Below are 20,401 nucleotides of genomic sequence, written 5' to 3'. Positions count from 1 at the left end.
GTTCTCTTCAATGCTCACAGCTGCAGCCCATCAAGGACAACCAGGACCTGTGGGGCAAAGCCTCTAGACAGATATTCAAATAGAATCCATTTCCTCTACTCTAGCCAGTAAGTACTACCCTACAAGTCCTCAGAACCCCAAAGGCCACCTTTCATCTGACACCCAGACCCTGGGGAAAGGACTTCTTTTTCCCATGGCAAATGGCCTCCCTTGGCAGCCACTCACCCTGGCAGAAAGTGGGAGCCTAGCTAGAATGATGCAATCGTTGCTGGATCTTTCCAAAAGAAAAGCTGGCAGCAACTAGGGCCCTGGAAGTACTTAGAGCCTCAAACGCCACCTTGAACATATTCCTGAGACCCTGGGGAAAGGACATCTTTTTCCCATGGAAAATGGCCTTCATTTGTGGCCACTTGGCCTGGCAGGCAGGGCAGTGCCAAGCCAGGAATCTACAAACTCTGCTGGATCCTTCCAGAACGAAAGCTGCCAGCAACTAGGACCCTGCAAGTCCTTAGAGCCCCAGACGCCACCTGTCATCTGACACCCAGAGCCTGGGCCAATGACTTCGTTTTCCCCATGGAAAATGGCCTCCATTTCTGGCCACTCGCCCTGACCAAGAGGGTGGTGCCCAGCAAGAAATTTGCAAGCTTTGCTGGATTGCTCCAAATCGAAAGCTGCCACTTGTTGTTGTTCTATTTCTCTAGAGTCCCATCATGCTGTTCTCAGATTGCTAAAGTCCATACCTCCTCGGTGTGTTCTTATGGCTGCAGATCTTCACAGCACAGACGCTTTCTTCTGCATGCTGTTCTTTCCCAGTTCAGGGCTCCTTCAAGGCTCTCCCTGAATGGCTACGCCGCCCCCTTTTATCCCAGTTCTCTTCAATGCTCACAGCTGCAGCCCATCAAGGACAACCAGGACCTGTGGGGCAAAGCCTCTAGACAGATATTCAAATAGAATCCATTTCCTCTACTCTAGCCAGTAAGTACTACCCTACAAGTCCTCAGAACCCCAAAGGCCACCTTTCATCTGACACCCAGACCCTGGGGAAAGGACTTCTTTTTCCCATGGCAAATGGCCTCCCTTGGCAGCCACTCACCCTGGCAGAAAGTGGGAGCCTAGCTAGAATGATGCAATCGTTGCTGGATTTTTCCAAAAGAAAAGCTGGCAGCAACTAGGGCCCTGGAAGTATTTAGAGCCTCAAACGCCACCTTGAACATATTCCTGAGACCCTGGGGAAAGGACATCTTTTTCCCATGGAAAATGGCCTTCATTTGTGGCCACTTGGCCTGGCAGGCAGGGCAGTGCCAAGCCAGGAATCTACAAACTCTGCTGGATCCTTCCAGAACGAAAGCTGCCAGCAACTAGGACCCTGCAAGTCCTTAGAGCCCCAGATGCCACCTGTCATCTGACACCCAGAGCCTGGGCCAATGACTTCGTTTTCCCCATGGAAAATGGCCTCCATTTCTGGCCACTCGCCCTGACCAAGAGGGTGGTGCCCAGCAAGAAATTTGCAAGCTTTGCTGGATTGCTCCAAATCTAAAGCTGCCACTTGTTGTTGTTCTATTTCTCTAGAGTCCCATCATGCTGTTCTCAGATTGCTAAAGTCCATACCTCCTCGGTGTGTTCTTATGGCTGCAGATCTTCACAGCACAGACGCTTTCTTCTGCATGCTGTTCTTTCCCAGTTCAGGGCTCCTTCAAGGCTCTCCCTGAATGGCTACGCCGCCCCCTTTTATCCCAGTTCTCTTCAATGCTCACAGCTGCAGCCCATCAAGGACAACCAGGACCTGTGGGGCAAAGCCTCTCGACAGATATTCAAATAGAATCCATTTCCTCTACTCTAGCCAGTAAGTACTACCCTACAAGTCCTCAGAACCCCAAAGGCCACCTTTCATCTGACACCCAGACCCTGGGGAAAGGACTTCTTTTTCCCATGGCAAATGGCCTCCCTTGGCAGCCACTCACCCTGGCAGAAAGTGGGAGCCTAGCTAGAATGATGCAATCGTTGCTGGATTTTTCCAAAAGAAAAGCTGGCAGCAACTAGGGCCCTGGAAGTACTTAGAGCCTCAAACGCCACCTTGAACATATTCCTGAGACCCTGGGGAAAGGACTTCTTTTTCCCATGGAAAATGGCCTTCATTTGTGGCCACTTGGCCTGGCAGGCAGGGCAGTGCCAAGCCAGGAATCTACAAACTCTGCTGGATCCTTCAAGAACGAAAGCTGCCAGCAACTAGGACCCTGCAAGTCCTTAGAGCCCCAGATGCCACCTGTCATCTGACACCCAGAGCCTGGGCCAATGACTTCGTTTTCCCCATGGAAAATGGCCTCCATTTCTGGCCACTCGCCCTGACCAAGAGGGTGGTGCCCAGCAAGAAATTTGCAAGCTTTGCTGGATTGCTCCAAATCGAAAGCTGCCACTTGTTGTTGTTCTATTTCTCTAGAGTCCCATCATGCTGTTCTCAGATTGCTAAAGTCCATACCTCCTCGGTGTGTTCTTATGGCTGCAGATCTTCACAGCACAGACGCTTTCTTCTGCATGCTGTTCTTTCCCAGTTCAGGGCTCCTTCAAGGCTCTCCCTGAATGGCTACGCCGCCCCCTTTTATCCCAGTTCTCTTCAATGCTCACAGCTGCAGCCCATCAAGGACAACCAGGACCTGTGGGGCAAAGCCTCTAGACAGATATTCAAATAGAATCCATTTCCTCTACTCTAGCCAGTAAGTACTACCCTACAAGTCCTCAGAACCCCAAAGGCCACCTTTCATCTGACACCCAGACCCTGGAGAAAGGACTTCTTTTTCCCATGGCAAATGGCCTCCCTTGGCAGCCACTCACCCTGGCAGAAAGTGGGAGCCTAGCTAGAATGATGCAATCGTTGCTGGATTTTTCCAAAAGAAAAGCTGGCAGCAACTAGGGCCCTGGAAGTACTTAGAGCCTCAAACGCCACCTTGAACATATTCCTGAGACCCTGGGGAAAGGACATCTTTTTCCCATGGAAAATGGCCTTCATTTGTGGCCACTTGGCCTGGCAGGCAGGGCAGTGCCAAGCCAGGAATCTACAAACTCTGCTGGATCCTTCCAGAACGAAAGCTGCCAGCAACTAGGACCCTGCAAGTCCTTAGAGCCCCAGATGCCACCTGTCATCTGACACCCAGAGCCTGGGCCAATGACTTCGTTTTCCCCATGGAAAATGGCCTCCATTTCTGGCCACTCGCCCTGACCAAGAGGGTGGTGCCCAGCAAGAAATTTGCAAGCTTTGCTGGATTGCTCCAAATCGAAAGCTGCCACTTGTTGTTGTTCTATTTCTCTAGAGTCCCATCATGCTGTTCTCAGATTGCTAAAGTCCATACCTCCTCGGTGTGTTCTTATGGCTGCAGATCTTCACAGCACAGACGCTTTCTTCTGCATGCTGTTCTTTCCCAGTTCAGGGCTCCTTCAAGGCTCTCCCTGAATGGCTACGCCGCCCCCTTTTATCCCAGTTCTCTTCAATGCTCACAGCTGCAGCCCATCAAGGACAACCAGGACCTGTGGGGCAAAGCCTCTAGACAGATATTCAAATAGAATCCATTTCCTCTACTCTAGCCAGTAAGTACTACCCTACAAGTCCTCAGAACCCCAAAGGCCACCTTTCATCTGACACCCAGACCCTGGGGAAAGGACTTCTTTTTCCCATGGCAAATGGCCTCCCTTGGCAGCCACTCACCCTGGCAGAAAGTGGGAGCCTAGCTAGAATGATGCAATCGTTGCTGGATCTTTCCAAAAGAAAAGCTGGCAGCAACTAGGGCCCTGGAAGTACTTAGAGCCTCAAACGCCACCTTGAACATATTCCTGAGACCCTGGGGAAAGGACATCTTTTTCCCATGGAAAATGGCCTTCATTTGTGGCCACTTGGCCTGGCAGGCAGGGCAGTGCCAAGCCAGGAATCTACAAACTCTGCTGGATCCTTCCAGAACGAAAGCTGCCAGCAACTAGGACCCTGCAAGTCCTTAGAGCCCCAGACGCCACCTGTCATCTGACACCCAGAGCCTGGGCCAATGACTTCGTTTTCCCCATGGAAAATGGCCTCCATTTCTGGCCACTCGCCCTGACCAAGAGGGTGGTGCCCAGCAAGAAATTTGCAAGCTTTGCTGGATTGCTCCAAATCGAAAGCTGCCACTTGTTGTTGTTCTATTTCTCTAGAGTCCCATCATGCTGTTCTCAGATTGCTAAAGTCCATACCTCCTCGGTGTGTTCTTATGGCTGCAGATCTTCACAGCACAGACGCTTTCTTCTGCATGCTGTTCTTTCCCAGTTCAGGGCTCCTTCAAGGCTCTCCCTGAATGGCTACGCCGCCCCCTTTTATCCCAGTTCTCTTCAATGCTCACAGCTGCAGCCCATCAAGGACAACCAGGACCTGTGGGGCAAAGCCTCTAGACAGATATTCAAATAGAATCCATTTCCTCTACTCTAGCCAGTAAGTACTACCCTACAAGTCCTCAGAACCCCAAAGGCCACCTTTCATCTGACACCCAGACCCTGGGGAAAGGACTTCTTTTTCCCATGGCAAATGGCCTCCCTTGGCAGCCACTCACCCTGGCAGAAAGTGGGAGCCTAGCTAGAATGATGCAATCGTTGCTGGATTTTTCCAAAAGAAAAGCTGGCAGCAACTAGGGCCCTGGAAGTATTTAGAGCCTCAAACGCCACCTTGAACATATTCCTGAGACCCTGGGGAAAGGACATCTTTTTCCCATGGAAAATGGCCTTCATTTGTGGCCACTTGGCCTGGCAGGCAGGGCAGTGCCAAGCCAGGAATCTACAAACTCTGCTGGATCCTTCCAGAACGAAAGCTGCCAGCAACTAGGACCCTGCAAGTCCTTAGAGCCCCAGATGCCACCTGTCATCTGACACCCAGAGCCTGGGCCAATGACTTCGTTTTCCCCATGGAAAATGGCCTCCATTTCTGGCCACTCGCCCTGACCAAGAGGGTGGTGCCCAGCAAGAAATTTGCAAGCTTTGCTGGATTGCTCCAAATCGAAAGCTGCCACTTGTTGTTGTTCTATTTCTCTAGAGTCCCATCATGCTGTTCTCAGATTGCTAAAGTCCATACCTCCTCGGTGTGTTCTTATGGCTGCAGATCTTCACAGCACAGACGCTTTCTTCTGCATGCTGTTCTTTCCCAGTTCAGGGCTCCTTCAAGGCTCTCCCTGAATGGCTACGCCGCCCCCTTTTATCCCAGTTCTCTTCAATGCTCACAGCTGCAGCCCATCAAGGACAACCAGGACCTGTGGGGCAAAGCCTCTCGACAGATATTCAAATAGAATCCATTTCCTCTACTCTAGCCAGTAAGTACTACCCTACAAGTCCTCAGAACCCCAAAGGCCACCTTTCATCTGACACCCAGACCCTGGGGAAAGGACTTCTTTTTCCCATGGCAAATGGCCTCCCTTGGCAGCCACTCACCCTGGCAGAAAGTGGGAGCCTAGCTAGAATGATGCAATCGTTGCTGGATTTTTCCAAAAGAAAAGCTGGCAGCAACTAGGGCCCTGGAAGTACTTAGAGCCTCAAACGCCACCTTGAACATATTCCTGAGACCCTGGGGAAAGGACTTCTTTTTCCCATGGAAAATGGCCTTCATTTGTGGCCACTTGGCCTGGCAGGCAGGGCAGTGCCAAGCCAGGAATCTACAAACTCTGCTGGATCCTTCAAGAACGAAAGCTGCCAGCAACTAGGACCCTGCAAGTCCTTAGAGCCCCAGATGCCACCTGTCATCTGACACCCAGAGCCTGGGCCAATGACTTCGTTTTCCCCATGGAAAATGGCCTCCATTTCTGGCCACTCGCCCTGACCAAGAGGGTGGTGCCCAGCAAGAAATTTGCAAGCTTTGCTGGATTGCTCCAAATCGAAAGCTGCCACTTGTTGTTGTTCTATTTCTCTAGAGTCCCATCATGCTGTTCTCAGATTGCTAAAGTCCATACCTCCTCGGTGTGTTCTTATGGCTGCAGATCTTCACAGCACAGACGCTTTCTTCTGCATGCTGTTCTTTCCCAGTTCAGGGCTCCTTCAAGGCTCTCCCTGAATGGCTACGCCGCCCCCTTTTATCCCAGTTCTCTTCAATGCTCACAGCTGCAGCCCATCAAGGACAACCAGGACCTGTGGGGCAAAGCCTCTAGACAGATATTCAAATAGAATCCATTTCCTCTACTCTAGCCAGTAAGTACTACCCTACAAGTCCTCAGAACCCCAAAGGCCACCTTTCATCTGACACCCAGACCCTGGGGAAAGGACTTCTTTTTCCCATGGCAAATGGCCTCCCTTGGCAGCCACTCACCCTGGCAGAAAGTGGGAGCCTAGCTAGAATGATGCAATCGTTGCTGGATTTTTCCAAAAGAAAAGCTGGCAGCAACTAGGGCCCTGGAAGTACTTAGAGCCTCAAACGCCACCTTGAACATATTCCTGAGACCCTGGGGAAAGGACATCTTTTTCCCATGGAAAATGGCCTTCATTTGTGGCCACTTGGCCTGGCAGGCAGGGCAGTGCCAAGCCAGGAATCTACAAACTCTGCTGGATCCTTCCAGAACGAAAGCTGCCAGCAACTAGGACCCTGCAAGTCCTTAGAGCCCCAGACGCCACCTGTCATCTGACACCCAGAGCCTGGGCCAATGACTTCGTTTTCCCCATGGAAAATGGCCTCCATTTCTGGCCACTCGCCCTGACCAAGAGGGTGGTGCCCAGCAAGAAATTTGCAAGCTTTGCTGGATTGCTCCAAATCGAAAGCTGCCACTTGTTGTTGTTCTATTTCTCTAGAGTCCCATCATGCTGTTCTCAGATTGCTAAAGTCCATACCTCCTCGGTGTGTTCTTATGGCTGCAGATCTTCACAGCACAGACGCTTTCTTCTGCATGCTGTTCTTTCCCAGTTCAGGGCTCCTTCAAGGCTCTCCCTGAATGGCTACGCCGCCCCCTTTTATCCCAGTTCTCTTCAATGCTCACAGCTGCAGCCCATCAAGGACAACCAGGACCTGTGGGGCAAAGCCTCTAGACAGATATTCAAATAGAATCCATTTCCTCTACTCTAGCCAGTAAGTACTACCCTACAAGTCCTCAGAACCCCAAAGGCCACCTTTCATCTGACACCCAGACCCTGGGGAAAGGACTTCTTTTTCCCATGGCAAATGGCCTCCCTTGGCAGCCACTCACCCTGGCAGAAAGTGGGAGCCTAGCTAGAATGATGCAATCGTTGCTGGATTTTTCCAAAAGAAAAGCTGGCAGCAACTAGGGCCCTGGAAGTACTTAGAGCCTCAAACGCCACCTTGAACATATTCCTGAGACCCTGGGGAAAGGACATCTTTTTCCCATGGAAAATGGCCTTCATTTGTGGCCACTTGGCCTGGCAGGCAGGGCAGTGCCAAGCCAGGAATCTACAAACTCTGCTGGATCCTTCCAGAACGAAAGCTGCCAGCAACTAGGACCCTGCAAGTCCTTAGAGCCCCAGACGCCACCTGTCATCTGACACCCAGAGCCTGGGCCAATGACTTCGTTTTCCCCATGGAAAATGGCCTCCATTTCTGGCCACTCGCCCTGACCAAGAGGGTGGTGCCCAGCAAGAAATTTGCAAGCTTTGCTGGATTGCTCCAAATCGAAAGCTGCCACTTGTTGTTGTTCTATTTCTCTAGAGTCCCATCATGCTGTTCTCAGATTGCTAAAGTCCATACCTCCTCGGTGTGTTCTTATGGCTGCAGATCTTCACAGCACAGACGCTTTCTTCTGCATGCTGTTCTTTCCCAGTTCAGGGCTCCTTCAAGGCTCTCCCTGAATGGCTACGCCGCCCCCTTTTATCCCAGTTCTCTTCAATGCTCACAGCTGCAGCCCATCAAGGACAACCAGGACCTGTGGGGCAAAGCCTCTAGACAGATATTCAAATAGAATCCATTTCCTCTACTCTAGCCAGTAAGTACTACCCTACAAGTCCTCAGAACCCCAAAGGCCACCTTTCATCTGACACCCAGACCCTGGGGAAAGGACTTCTTTTTCCCATGGCAAATGGCCTCCCTTGGCAGCCACTCACCCTGGCAGAAAGTGGGAGCCTAGCTAGAATGATGCAATCGTTGCTGGATTTTTCCAAAAGAAAAGCTGGCAGCAACTAGGGCCCTGGAAGTATTTAGAGCCTCAAACGCCACCTTGAACATATTCCTGAGACCCTGGGGAAAGGACATCTTTTTCCCATGGAAAATGGCCTTCATTTGTGGCCACTTGGCCTGGCAGGCAGGGCAGTGCCAAGCCAGGAATCTACAAACTCTGCTGGATCCTTCCAGAACGAAAGCTGCCAGCAACTAGGACCCTGCAAGTCCTTAGAGCCCCAGATGCCACCTGTCATCTGACACCCAGAGCCTGGGCCAATGACTTCGTTTTCCCCATGGAAAATGGCCTCCATTTCTGGCCACTCGCCCTGACCAAGAGGGTGGTGCCCAGCAAGAAATTTGCAAGCTTTGCTGGATTGCTCCAAATCGAAAGCTGCCACTTGTTGTTGTTCTATTTCTCTAGAGTCCCATCATGCTGTTCTCAGATTGCTAAAGTCCATACCTCCTCGGTGTGTTCTTATGGCTGCAGATCTTCACAGCACAGACGCTTTCTTCTGCATGCTGTTCTTTCCCAGTTCAGGGCTCCTTCAAGGCTCTCCCTGAATGGCTACGCCGCCCCCTTTTATCCCAGTTCTCTTCAATGCTCACAGCTGCAGCCCATCAAGGACAACCAGGACCTGTGGGGCAAAGCCTCTCGACAGATATTCAAATAGAATCCATTTCCTCTACTCTAGCCAGTAAGTACTACCCTACAAGTCCTCAGAACCCCAAAGGCCACCTTTCATCTGACACCCAGACCCTGGGGAAAGGACTTCTTTTTCCCATGGCAAATGGCCTCCCTTGGCAGCCACTCACCCTGGCAGAAAGTGGGAGCCTAGCTAGAATGATGCAATCGTTGCTGGATTTTTCCAAAAGAAAAGCTGGCAGCAACTAGGGCCCTGGAAGTACTTAGAGCCTCAAACGCCACCTTGAACATATTCCTGAGACCCTGGGGAAAGGACATCTTTTTCCCATGGAAAATGGCCTTCATTTGTGGCCACTTGGCCTGGCAGGCAGGGCAGTGCCAAGCCAGGAATCTACAAACTCTGCTGGATCCTTCCAGAACGAAAGCTGCCAGCAACTAGGACCCTGCAAGTCCTTAGAGCCCCAGATGCCACCTTTCATCTGACACCCAGAGCCTGGGCCAATGACTTCGTTTTCCCCATGGAAAATGGCCTCCATTTCTGGCCACTCGCCCTGACCAAGAGGGTGGTGCCCAGCAAGAAATTTGCAAGCTTTGCTGGATTGCTCCAAATCTAAAGCTGCCACTTGTTGTTGTTCTATTTCTCTAGAGTCCCATCATGCTGTTCTCAGATTGCTAAAGTCCATACCTCCTCGGTGTGTTCTTATGGCTGCAGATCATCACAGCACAGACGCTTTCTTCTGCATGCTGTTCTTTCCCAGTTCAGGGCTCCTTCAAGGCTCTCCCTGAATGGCTACGCCGCCCCCTTTTATCCCAGTTCTCTTCAATGCTCACAGCTGCAGCCCATCAAGGACAACCAGGACCTGTGGGGCAAAGCCTCTAGACAGATATTCAAATAGAATCCATTTCCTCTACTCTAGCCAGTAAGTACTACCCTACAAGTCCTCAGAACCCCAAAGGCCACCTTTCATCTGACACCCAGACCCTGGGGAAAGGACTTCTTTTTCCCATGGCAAATGGCCTCCCTTGGCAGCCACTCACCCTGGCAGAAAGTGGGAGCCTAGCTAGAATGATGCAATCGTTGCTGGATTTTTCCAAAAGAAAAGCTGGCAGCAACTAGGGCCCTGGAAGTACTTAGAGCCTCAAACGCCACCTTGAACATATTCCTGAGACCCTGGGGAAAGGACTTCTTTTTCCCATGGAAAATGGCCTTCATTTGTGGCCACTTGGCCTGGCAGGCAGGGCAGTGCCAAGCCAGGAATCTACAAACTCTGCTGGATCCTTCCAGAACGAAAGCTGCCAGCAACTAGGACCCTGCAAGTCCTTAGAGCCCCAGATGCCACCTGTCATCTGACACCCAGAGCCTGGGCCAATGACTTCGTTTTCCCCATGGAAAATGGCCTCCATTTCTGGCCACTCGCCCTGACCAAGAGGGTGGTGCCCAGCAAGAAATTTGCAAGCTTTGCTGGATTGCTCCAAATCGAAAGCTGCCACTTGTTGTTGTTCTATTTCTCTAGAGTCCCATCATGCTGTTCTCAGATTGCTAAAGTCCATACCTCCTCGGTGTGTTCTTATGGCTGCAGATCTTCACAGCACAGACGCTTTCTTCTGCATGCTGTTCTTTCCCAGTTCAGGGCTCCTTCAAGGCTCTCCCTGAATGGCTACGCCGCCCCCTTTTATCCCAGTTCTCTTCAATGCTCACAGCTGCAGCCCATCAAGGACAACCAGGACCTGTGGGGCAAAGCCTCTAGACAGATATTCAAATAGAATCCATTTCCTCTACTCTAGCCAGTAAGTACTACCCTACAAGTCCTCAGAACCCCAAAGGCCACCTTTCATCTGACACCCAGACCCTGGGGAAAGGACTTCTTTTTCCCATGGCAAATGGCCTCCCTTGGCAGCCACTCACCCTGGCAGAAAGTGGGAGCCTAGCTAGAATGATGCAATCGTTGCTGGATTTTTCCAAAAGAAAAGCTGGCAGCAACTAGGGCCCTGGAAGTACTTAGAGCCTCAAACGCCACCTTGAACATATTCCTGAGACCCTGGGGAAAGGACATCTTTTTCCCATGGAAAATGGCCTTCATTTGTGGCCACTTGGCCTGGCAGGCAGGGCAGTGCCAAGCCAGGAATCTACAAACTCTGCTGGATCCTTCCAGAACGAAAGCTGCCAGCAACTAGGACCCTGCAAGTCCTTAGAGCCCCAGATGCCACCTGTCATCTGACACCCAGAGCCTGGGCCAATGACTTCGTTTTCCCCATGGAAAATGGCCTCCATTTCTGGCCACTCGCCCTGACCAAGAGGGTGGTGCCCAGCAAGAAATTTGCAAGCTTTGCTGGATTGCTCCAAATCGAAAGCTGCCACTTGTTGTTGTTCTATTTCTCTAGAGTCCCATCATGCTGTTCTCAGATTGCTAAAGTCCATACCTCCTCGGTGTGTTCTTATGGCTGCAGATCTTCACAGCACAGACGCTTTCTTCTGCATGCTGTTCTTTCCCAGTTCAGGGCTCCTTCAAGGCTCTCCCTGAATGGCTAAGCCGCCCCCTTTTATCCCAGTTCTCTTCAATGCTCACAGCTGCAGCCCATCAAGGACAACCAGGACCTGTGGGGCAAAGCCTCTAGACAGATATTCAAATAGAATCCATTTCCTCTACTCTAGCCAGTAAGTACTACCCTACAAGTCCTCAGAACCCCAAAGGCCACCTTTCATCTGACACCCAGACCCTGGGGAAAGGACTTCTTTTTCCCATGGCAAATGGCCTCCCTTGGCAGCCACTCACCCTGGCAGAAAGTGGGAGCCTAGCTAGAATGATGCAATCGTTGCTGGATTTTTCCAAAAGAAAAGCTGGCAGCAACTAGGGCCCTGGAAGTACTTAGAGCCTCAAACGCCACCTTGAACATATTCCTGAGACCCTGGGGAAAGGACTTCTTTTTCCCATGGCAAATGGCCTTCATTTGTGGCCACTTGGCCTGGCAGGCAGGGCAGTGCCAAGCCAGGAATCTACAAACTCTGCTGGATCCTTCCAGAACGAAAGCTGCCAGCAACTAGGACCCTGCAAGTCCTTAGAGCCCCAGATGCCACCTGTCATCTGACACCCAGAGCCTGGGCCAATGACTTCGTTTTCCCCATGGAAAATGGCCTCCATTTCTGGCCACTCGCCCTGACCAAGAGGGTGGTGCCCAGCAAGAAATTTGCAAGCTTTGCTGGATTGCTCCAAATCGAAAGCTGCCACTTGTTGTTGTTCTATTTCTCTAGAGTCCCATCATGCTGTTCTCAGATTGCTAAAGTCCATACCTCCTCGGTGTGTTCTTATGGCTGCAGATCTTCACAGCACAGACGCTTTCTTCTGCATGCTGTTCTTTCCCAGTTCAGGGCTCCTTCAAGGCTCTCCCTGAATGGCTACGCCGCCCCCTTTTATCCCAGTTCTCTTCAATGCTCACAGCTGCAGCCCATCAAGGACAACCAGGACCTGTGGGGCAAAGCCTCTAGACAGATATTCAAATAGAATCCATTTCCTCTACTCTAGCCAGTAAGTACTACCCTACAAGTCCTCAGAACCCCAAAGGCCACCTTTCATCTGACACCCAGACCCTGGGGAAAGGACTTCTTTTTCCCATGGCAAATGGCCTCCCTTGGCAGCCACTCACCCTGGCAGAAAGTGGGAGCCTAGCTAGAATGATGCAATCGTTGCTGGATTTTTCCAAAAGAAAAGCTGGCAGCAACTAGGGCCTTGGAAGTATTTAGAGCCTCAAACGCCACCTTGAACATATTCCTGAGACCCTGGGGAAAGGACTTCTTTTTCCCATGGCAAATGGCCTTCATTTGTGGCCACTTGGCCTGGCAGGCAGGGCAGTGGCAAGCCAGGAATCTACAAACTCTGCTGGATCCTTCCAGAACGAAAGCTGCCAGCAACTAGGACCCTGCAAGTCCTTAGAGCCCCAGATGCCACCTGTCATCTGACACCCAGAGCCTGGGCCAATGACTTCGTTTTCCCCATGGAAAATGGCCTCCATTTCTGGCCACTCGCCCTGACCAAGAGGGTGGTGCCCAGCAAGAAATTTGCAAGCTTTGCTGGATTGCTCCAAATCGAAAGCTGCCACTTGTTGTTGTTCTATTTCTCTAGAGTCCCATCATGCTGTTCTCAGATTGCTAAAGTCCATACCTCCTCGGTGTGTTCTTATGGCTGCAGATCTTCACAGCACAGACGCTTTCTTCTGCATGCTGTTCTTTCCCAGTTCAGGGCTCCTTCAAGGCTCTCCCTGAATGGCTACGCCGCCCCCTTTTATCCCAGTTCTCTTCAATGCTCACAGCTGCAGCCCATCAAGGACAACCAGGACCTGTGGGGCAAAGCCTCTAGACAGATATTCAAATAGAATCCATTTCCTCTACTCTAGCCAGTAAGTACTACCCTACAAGTCCTCAGAACCCCAAAGGCCACCTTTCATCTGACACCCAGACCCTGGGGAAAGGACTTCTTTTTCCCATGGCAAATGGCCTCCCTTGGCAGCCACTCACCCTGGCAGAAAGTGGGAGCCTAGCTAGAATGATGCAATCGTTGCTGGATTTTTCCAAAAGAAAAGCTGGCAGCAACTAGGGCCCTGGAAGTACTTAGAGCCTCAAACGCCACCTTGAACATATTCCTGAGACCCTGGGGAAAGGACTTCTTTTTCCCATGGAAAATGGCCTTCATTTGTGGCCACTTGGCCTGGCAGGCAGGGCAGTGCCAAGCCAGGAATCTACAAACTCTGCTGGATCCTTCCAGAACGAAAGCTGCCAGCAACTAGGACCCTGCAAGTCCTTAGAGCCCCAGATGCCACCTGTCATCTGACACCCAGAGCCTGGGCCAATGACTTCGTTTTCCCCATGGAAAATGGCCTCCATTTCTGGCCACTCGCCCTGACCAAGAGGGTGGTGCCCAGCAAGAAATTTGCAAGCTTTGCTGGATTGCTCCAAATCGAAAGCTGCCACTTGTTGTTGTTCTATTTCTCTAGAGTCCCATCATGCTGTTCTCAGATTGCTAAAGTCCATACCTCCTCGGTGTGTTCTTATGGCTGCAGATCTTCACAGCACAGACGCTTTCTTCTGCATGCTGTTCTTTCCCAGTTCAGGGCTCCTTCAAGGCTCTCCCTGAATGGCTACGCCGCCCCCTTTTATCCCAGTTCTCTTCAATGCTCACAGCTGCAGCCCATCAAGGACAACCAGGACCTGTGGGGCAAAGCCTCTAGACAGATATTCAAATAGAATCCATTTCCTCTACTCTAGCCAGTAAGTACTACCCTACAAGTCCTCAGAACCCCAAAGGCCACCTTTCATCTGACACCCAGACCCTGGGGAAAGGACTTCTTTTTCCCATGGCAAATGGCCTCCCTTGGCAGCCACTCACCCTGGCAGAAAGTGGGAGCCTAGCTAGAATGATGCAATCGTTGCTGGATTTTTCCAAAAGAAAAGCTGGCAGCAACTAGGGCCTTGGAAGTACTTAGAGCCTCAAACGCCACCTTGAACATATTACTGAGACCCTGGGGAAAGGACTTCTTTTTCCCATGGAAAATGGCCTTCATTTGTGGCCAATTGGCCTGGCAGGCAGGGCAGTGCCAAGCGAGAAATTTGCAAACTGTGCTGGATTCTTCCAAAACTAAAGCTGCCAGCAACTAGGACCTGCAAGTCCTTAGAGCCCCAGATGCCACCTTTCATCTGACACCCAGTCCGTGGGGAAAGGACTTCTCTTTCCCATGGAAAATGGCCTCTCTTTGCAGCCATTTGCCCTGGCCAACCGGGCAGTGCCCAGTGAGAAATTTTTAAACTTTGCTGGATTCCTCCACAACTAAAGCTGACGGCAACTAGGAATTTTCAAATCCTTAGAGCCCCAAAGTCCACCTTTTTTTGATACCCAGACCCTGGGGACATGACTTCTTTTCCTCATGAAAATGGGGTCAGTTTCAGGCCACTCGCCCTGGCCATCTGCTTCATTCCCTTTCTGAAATTTGCAAACTTGGCTGATTTTCTCCAAAACTAAAGCTGCTGGCAATGAGGAGCCTGCAACTCCTTAGGGCCCCAAACTCCTTAGGGCTTTCCAGAAGTGTCCCTTTCAGGTTGCAGCTGACTGAACCACTCCATCTAAGAGACTCCAACTTCCATCTGGTAACTCTTTGCTTCAAGTGCCCACGTAACTGGCAACAGATCGAGTGTAAGTATGTCATCCTAGGAGACACAAAGTTTACACCAGTTGAAGTAAATTTAGTCCCAGGTCTCTTAGCATCTGACCCAGGGAATTTTTCTATGGGGCTGTACTGTGTCTGCCCTCCCCTCTTCCTGCCTAAAGGTCAGGTTGTAGCTCAGGCCATCCCAGTGCCTGAGCTGACCTGTCTAGAGGTGCCTTACACACCTCAGCAAGATATCCCTCACACAGCAGCCTGGGCCCAGGTTTTGGGGCGAGAAAAACCCTGGATCACCTGCTGCCTTTCGAGGGGTGGAGAACAGGGGGCTTTTGGACACAGGGGCAATGTGACGATCATTCCTTCTCAGGAATGGCCATCACATTGGGAGTTGCAGGATGTGGCTGGTCACGTTCAAGGTGTCGGGGGCATGCAATTGGCGAGACAATCCAAGAGTATCATGCAAATTAAGGGGCCAGATGGGCAATTGGCATCTATATGCCCATTTGTTTTGGAATATAGGGAACCCCTGTGGGGGAGAGACCTTCTTGCCCAGTGGGGAGCCAGAATTGACTTCCCAGCAGCTCCCCAGGTTTATTGGGCTGTAGTCACTGAAGAGCACTCTACCCAGAAGCTGCATTGGAAAACCGATAAACCAGTATGGGTAGAACAGTGGCTGCTCAATAAACAAAAATTGAAGGTGCTCAACGATCTCGTCCAGGAGCAGCTACTTAAGGGTAATCTGGTAGAGACCATGTCGGAATGGAACTCCTCAGCTTTTGTCATAAAAAAACCCAACAAAGATAAGTGGTGGCTCCTGCACAACCTCTGCCAAATTAGTAATGTCATTAAGGACATGGGTCCTCCCCAACCAGGGATGCTGTCCCCAATGATGCTCCCCCAAAATTGGAATTTGGCAATTGTACATATAAAAGATTGTTTCTTTCAAATTCCCCTACACCCTGATGATGCCCCACGTTTTGCCTTCACGGTCCTGGCCATCAACTGTGAAGCCCCAAGGAAGCGCTACCATTGGCATGTTGTACCAAAAGGAATGAAAAATAGCCCTGTTATCTTCCAGTGGTACGTCGCTTCCTTGTTGTCCCCAGTATGTACAGCAGCGAAAGACACTATAATTTTCCATTATATGGACAATATACTTGTTTGTGCTCCAACAGATGCACTTACATGCTTGACCTGACAATCAATGCATTGATTGCTGCAGGGTTCGAGCTTCAGGAGGAAAAAATTCAGTGAAAGCCACTCTGGGAGTACCTGGGTCTGGAGATTAGCAGGCGGACTATTGTGCCACAAAAACTGGTTATAAAGACCAGCATTAAGACCTTGGCAGATGTCCACCAGTTGTGTGGGTCTTTGAATTGGGTAAGGCCTTGGCTAGGAATTCCAACCGATGACCTAGCCCCCCTTTTCAATTTATTGAAAGGGGGATAGGAGCTCAGTTATCCTAGGTCACTCAGCCAGGAGGCACAGACAGCACTGGAGAAAATCCAAGAGTCCATTTCAGCCAGGCAGGCCCACAGATATCAGCTGGGTCTGCCGTTCAAGTTTATTATTCTAGGAAAGTTGCCACACCTCCATGGGGTGATTTTTCAGTGGGACGAGTCACCCAAGGACAAGGGCCAAGGCTCGAGAGACCCTTTTTTAATTATAGAGTGGGTCTTCCTCAGCCACAAGAGCTGGTGGCAGAACTGATCCGCAAGGAAAGATTGCGGATCAGGGAGCTTGCAGGTTGTGATTTTGACTGCATTCACATCCCCATCCAATTGAAATTGGGCCAATTCAAAAAGGACACATTTGACAAACTGCTCCGAGAGAATGAGATGTTACAATTTGCACTGGACAGCTACACCGGCCAAATCGCTGTTGATCGGCCAGCCCACAAAATTTTTAATCAGGATGTTCAATTTTCCTTGTCATTAAAAAGTGTTCAGAGCCAAACCCCTCTGAAGGCACTGACTGCGTTTACTGGTGCGTCCAGAGCATCCCACAAGTCTGTAATGACTTGGAAGGATCCTCAAACCCAGCGGTGGGAGGCTGATGTTATTGAGGTGGAAGGATCACCTCAAGTAGCTGAGTTGGACGCAGTTGTCAGGGCTTTTGAGAGGTTCTCTGAACCATTCAATTTGGTCACAGATTCGTCTTACGTTGCAGGTGTAGTGTCCAGGGCAGAAAATGCAATATTGCAGGAAGTGTCCAACATTCCCTTGTTCAACTTGCTCTCAAGATTAGTCACACTGGTCTCCCACTGAGTGCAACCTTTTTCGTAATGCATGTCAGATCACACACCGACCTGCCAGGGTTCATTGCAGAGGGCAGTTGAAGAGCTGATGCCCTTGCCGCTCCAGTCCAGATTGCTCCACTCCCGGATGCGTTCAGCCAAGCTAAGATTAGCCACCAGCTATTCAACCAAAACGCCCCTGGCCTTGTTCGACAATTTCAGATCACTCAAGAACAGGCCAAGGCAATTGTGGCTATGTGCCCTCAGTGCCAGTCCCATCAACTCCCATCCATCAGCTCCGGTGTCAACCCGAGGCTTGTCTAGTTGTAAGGTGTGGCAAATGGACATGACACATGTCCCATCTTTTGGCTGGTTGAATTATGTCCATGTTTCTGTGGATACCTTCTCCGGTGCAGTCTATGCTTCCGCCCATACAGGGGAGAAAGCAGCCGACACAGAAAAACAGGCTCTTGTGCAGGCTTTCTCTGTGCTGGGCATCCCCAAGGTCATCAAAACTGACAAAGGCCCAGCGTACAAATTCAGGGAACTCAGGAGCTTCCTGCAGCAATGGGGAATAGAGCACAAGACCGTCATCCCCTATTCCCTGACAGGCCAAGCCATGGTGGAGAGGACCCACCAGAGCCTGAAAAAAGTTCTGGAACATCAACGCATGGCAGTGAAGTTGGAGTCCCCACAAGTCTGACTGTCCAAGGCACTTTTTACAATTAATTTTTTTAAATTGCTCCTTTGATAACCTGAATCCCCCTATAGTGAGGCACTTTGGTCACCACGAACAGTTGCACCTGAAAGTCAGGCCTCCAGTCCTAGTCAAGGATCCAGAGACCTGGAAGACAGAAGGGCCCTTTGACCTGGTAACCTGGGGAAGGGGATACACATGCGTGTCCACTCCCTCAGGTTTGAAATGGGTTCCATCGAAATGGGTCAGGCCCTTTCTTCCAAGGAAAGCACCGTAGTCAGGGTTGTGGCACAGGTCGAGGAGGCCTGTTGGAGGAGGAAGCGCAAACCCTTCAGCCAAGATCTAGACCTCCTCCTGGGGCAGAATCAAGGTTTTTGAACTTGTTTCTCAATTTTGTTTTTCTGTTGTTTTAGCGACGCCAACCTGATGGCTCCTTCTCAAGCTGCTGTCATCCTCCTGGTGACTGCATTCTGATCCTTTGTTCCACCGTTGGAACAATGGATTGTTCCTCAGCCCAAAGCTAATGCCTGGAAGACACTCACAAAAGTCGTCGGCCAGGATCACATCTGCCTTAACATGGCATCGGCCGAGGACCCAATGTCGTCTTGCCTTGTGGGGATCCCTCCCCTCCTAATGATTTCCCCTCTTCCCTTGCTACTTCCCTTGCTCCCCTGATGCCCCAAAAGGTTGCCTATTCTCCTGGTTTGGATCCTAACATCGGTTGGAGGGACGGAATCCAAGGTCTGACACCTTTGGATTCCGAACCCTGGAATTCGAATTGCTCGGCTCTGCCAACGCCTCCCTCTGCATTCAGTTTATGTTCACCCCCAACCCTCCAGATAAGTTATTCCAATCAGTTTGGCAGTTCAAAAAAGAATATACTGCCAGTTTATGGTGCGAAGTTGTTGCCCATATAGATATGGCATCCACCTTTGATTACAAACCTTTATCCCTACCCCGTGGTGTCTTTTTGGTTTGCGGAGACCGAGCATGGGCAGGCATCCCCTCTCGCCTTATCGGAGGCCCTTGCACTTTCGGACGGCTGTTGCTGTTTACCCCCAACAAAACTCAAATTAATAATTGGATATTAAAAAATGTCACACTGAATTCGGCCCGTTCCAAAAGAGATCTTAGAAATCTTGACCCAGACTGTGACTCAGAAATTATTCATTGGTCTAAACCCAAAGGAGTTGCAATTACTGTGGTTTTGCCCTGGGTATACGCAGCCAAGGCTCTAGGCAAATTGGCCCACCTAGAGTTTTGGGTGGCTAAACAAGCCAATCTTATATCAGCTGCATTATCAGACCTCCTATCAGACAAGGAAATTACAAGGAAGGAAACATTGCAAAATAGGGTGGCCCTCGACTTTCTTCTCCTCCTTCACCACCACCAGTGCGAAGAATTCGGGGGCCTCTGCTGCCTCAATTTTTCAACAAAAGCTGAGGACACAAGAAGTGCTATCAAGAAGATGTGAGACATGGTCAATGACATTAAGAAAGAAACATCGGACTGGCTGAGGGACATTTTCTCAGGATGGGGCCTCTCAGGTTGGGTAGGGTTGATTTTAAGGGCTGTGCTTTTAGTTCTTTTAATTTTAGTTGTAGTCTTATTTGCCTCCTCCATCATTTGGAGATTAGTTAAGAGACTGTTAATTAATTTGGTACCCACTCCGAGCATCAACAACGTGGTGAGCCTACATGATGGACAATCAGATGGTGGACAGTCCAATGATGGACAGGCTGCAGAAGAGGATCAGTGGGCTTCAGATACGCTGAGCCACCCCTGGTTCGGAGAAGTTTACTACGACTCAGAGTTCAATTACCAAGTTCAGGCTGCAGAAGAGAATCAATGGGCTTCAGATACGCTGAGCCACCCCGGGTTCGGAGACGTTTACTATGACTCGAAGTTCAATAACCAAGTTCAATTTACCTCCTTTTAGACCTTTCATTATTTTTTTTTTAAACAAAAAAGGGGGAGATGTATTGTTGTGTCTGTATAAGTTGGACTGTTCTGTTCCCCCCTATCATCTAATGGTTCTGCCATGGTTCTCTTCTCCCTCCCTTGTGCTGCCAGTTATCCCAACTCCTCCCCAGTTGTCTTTGAGACTAATGTATTCTTTCTCAAATCCCTCCCCACTGCCCTGTCTGTCACTCGGCGCTCCCACCCTTCTCTCTAGAAACTTCCAGCTAGAGCGTCGAGTGATTGGTTCAGGGGCTGCAGCCCCACCCTCAAGTTATCCCCATTTGTGGTCTCCCCTAAGTCAATCTTTTGTATCCCACTCCCCTCTAAACCTCTATTCGTCCAAGGACTGACTCCTCCCCTGTTTCCCTCCCTCCTTATAAGCTGTTGCAACCAACCCAGAAACTCTCTTCGGCTGTCGGTTTCCCCTGGGACCCAATAAACCTGGATTCACCACAACTGGAGTCCTCTCTCTTTTTCTGCTGACTGTAGCCATAAGCCAAGCCACGTCCTACCACAAAGTAGAGCTGCTGTCATAGCGCAGGACGTTTGCCTTAGGTGCTGTCCCAAACCACGGAAATCAGGATAGTGCCCCCCTACTGCTAGAGGAGCTAGATAGCTAGC

This window comes from Agelaius phoeniceus, chromosome 16, assembly GCF_051311805.1.
Source record: "Agelaius phoeniceus isolate bAgePho1 chromosome 16, bAgePho1.hap1, whole genome shotgun sequence".
In the NCBI taxonomy this organism is placed as follows: domain Eukaryota; kingdom Metazoa; phylum Chordata; class Aves; order Passeriformes; family Icteridae; genus Agelaius; species Agelaius phoeniceus.
This window is presented reverse-complemented; position numbering follows the sequence as displayed.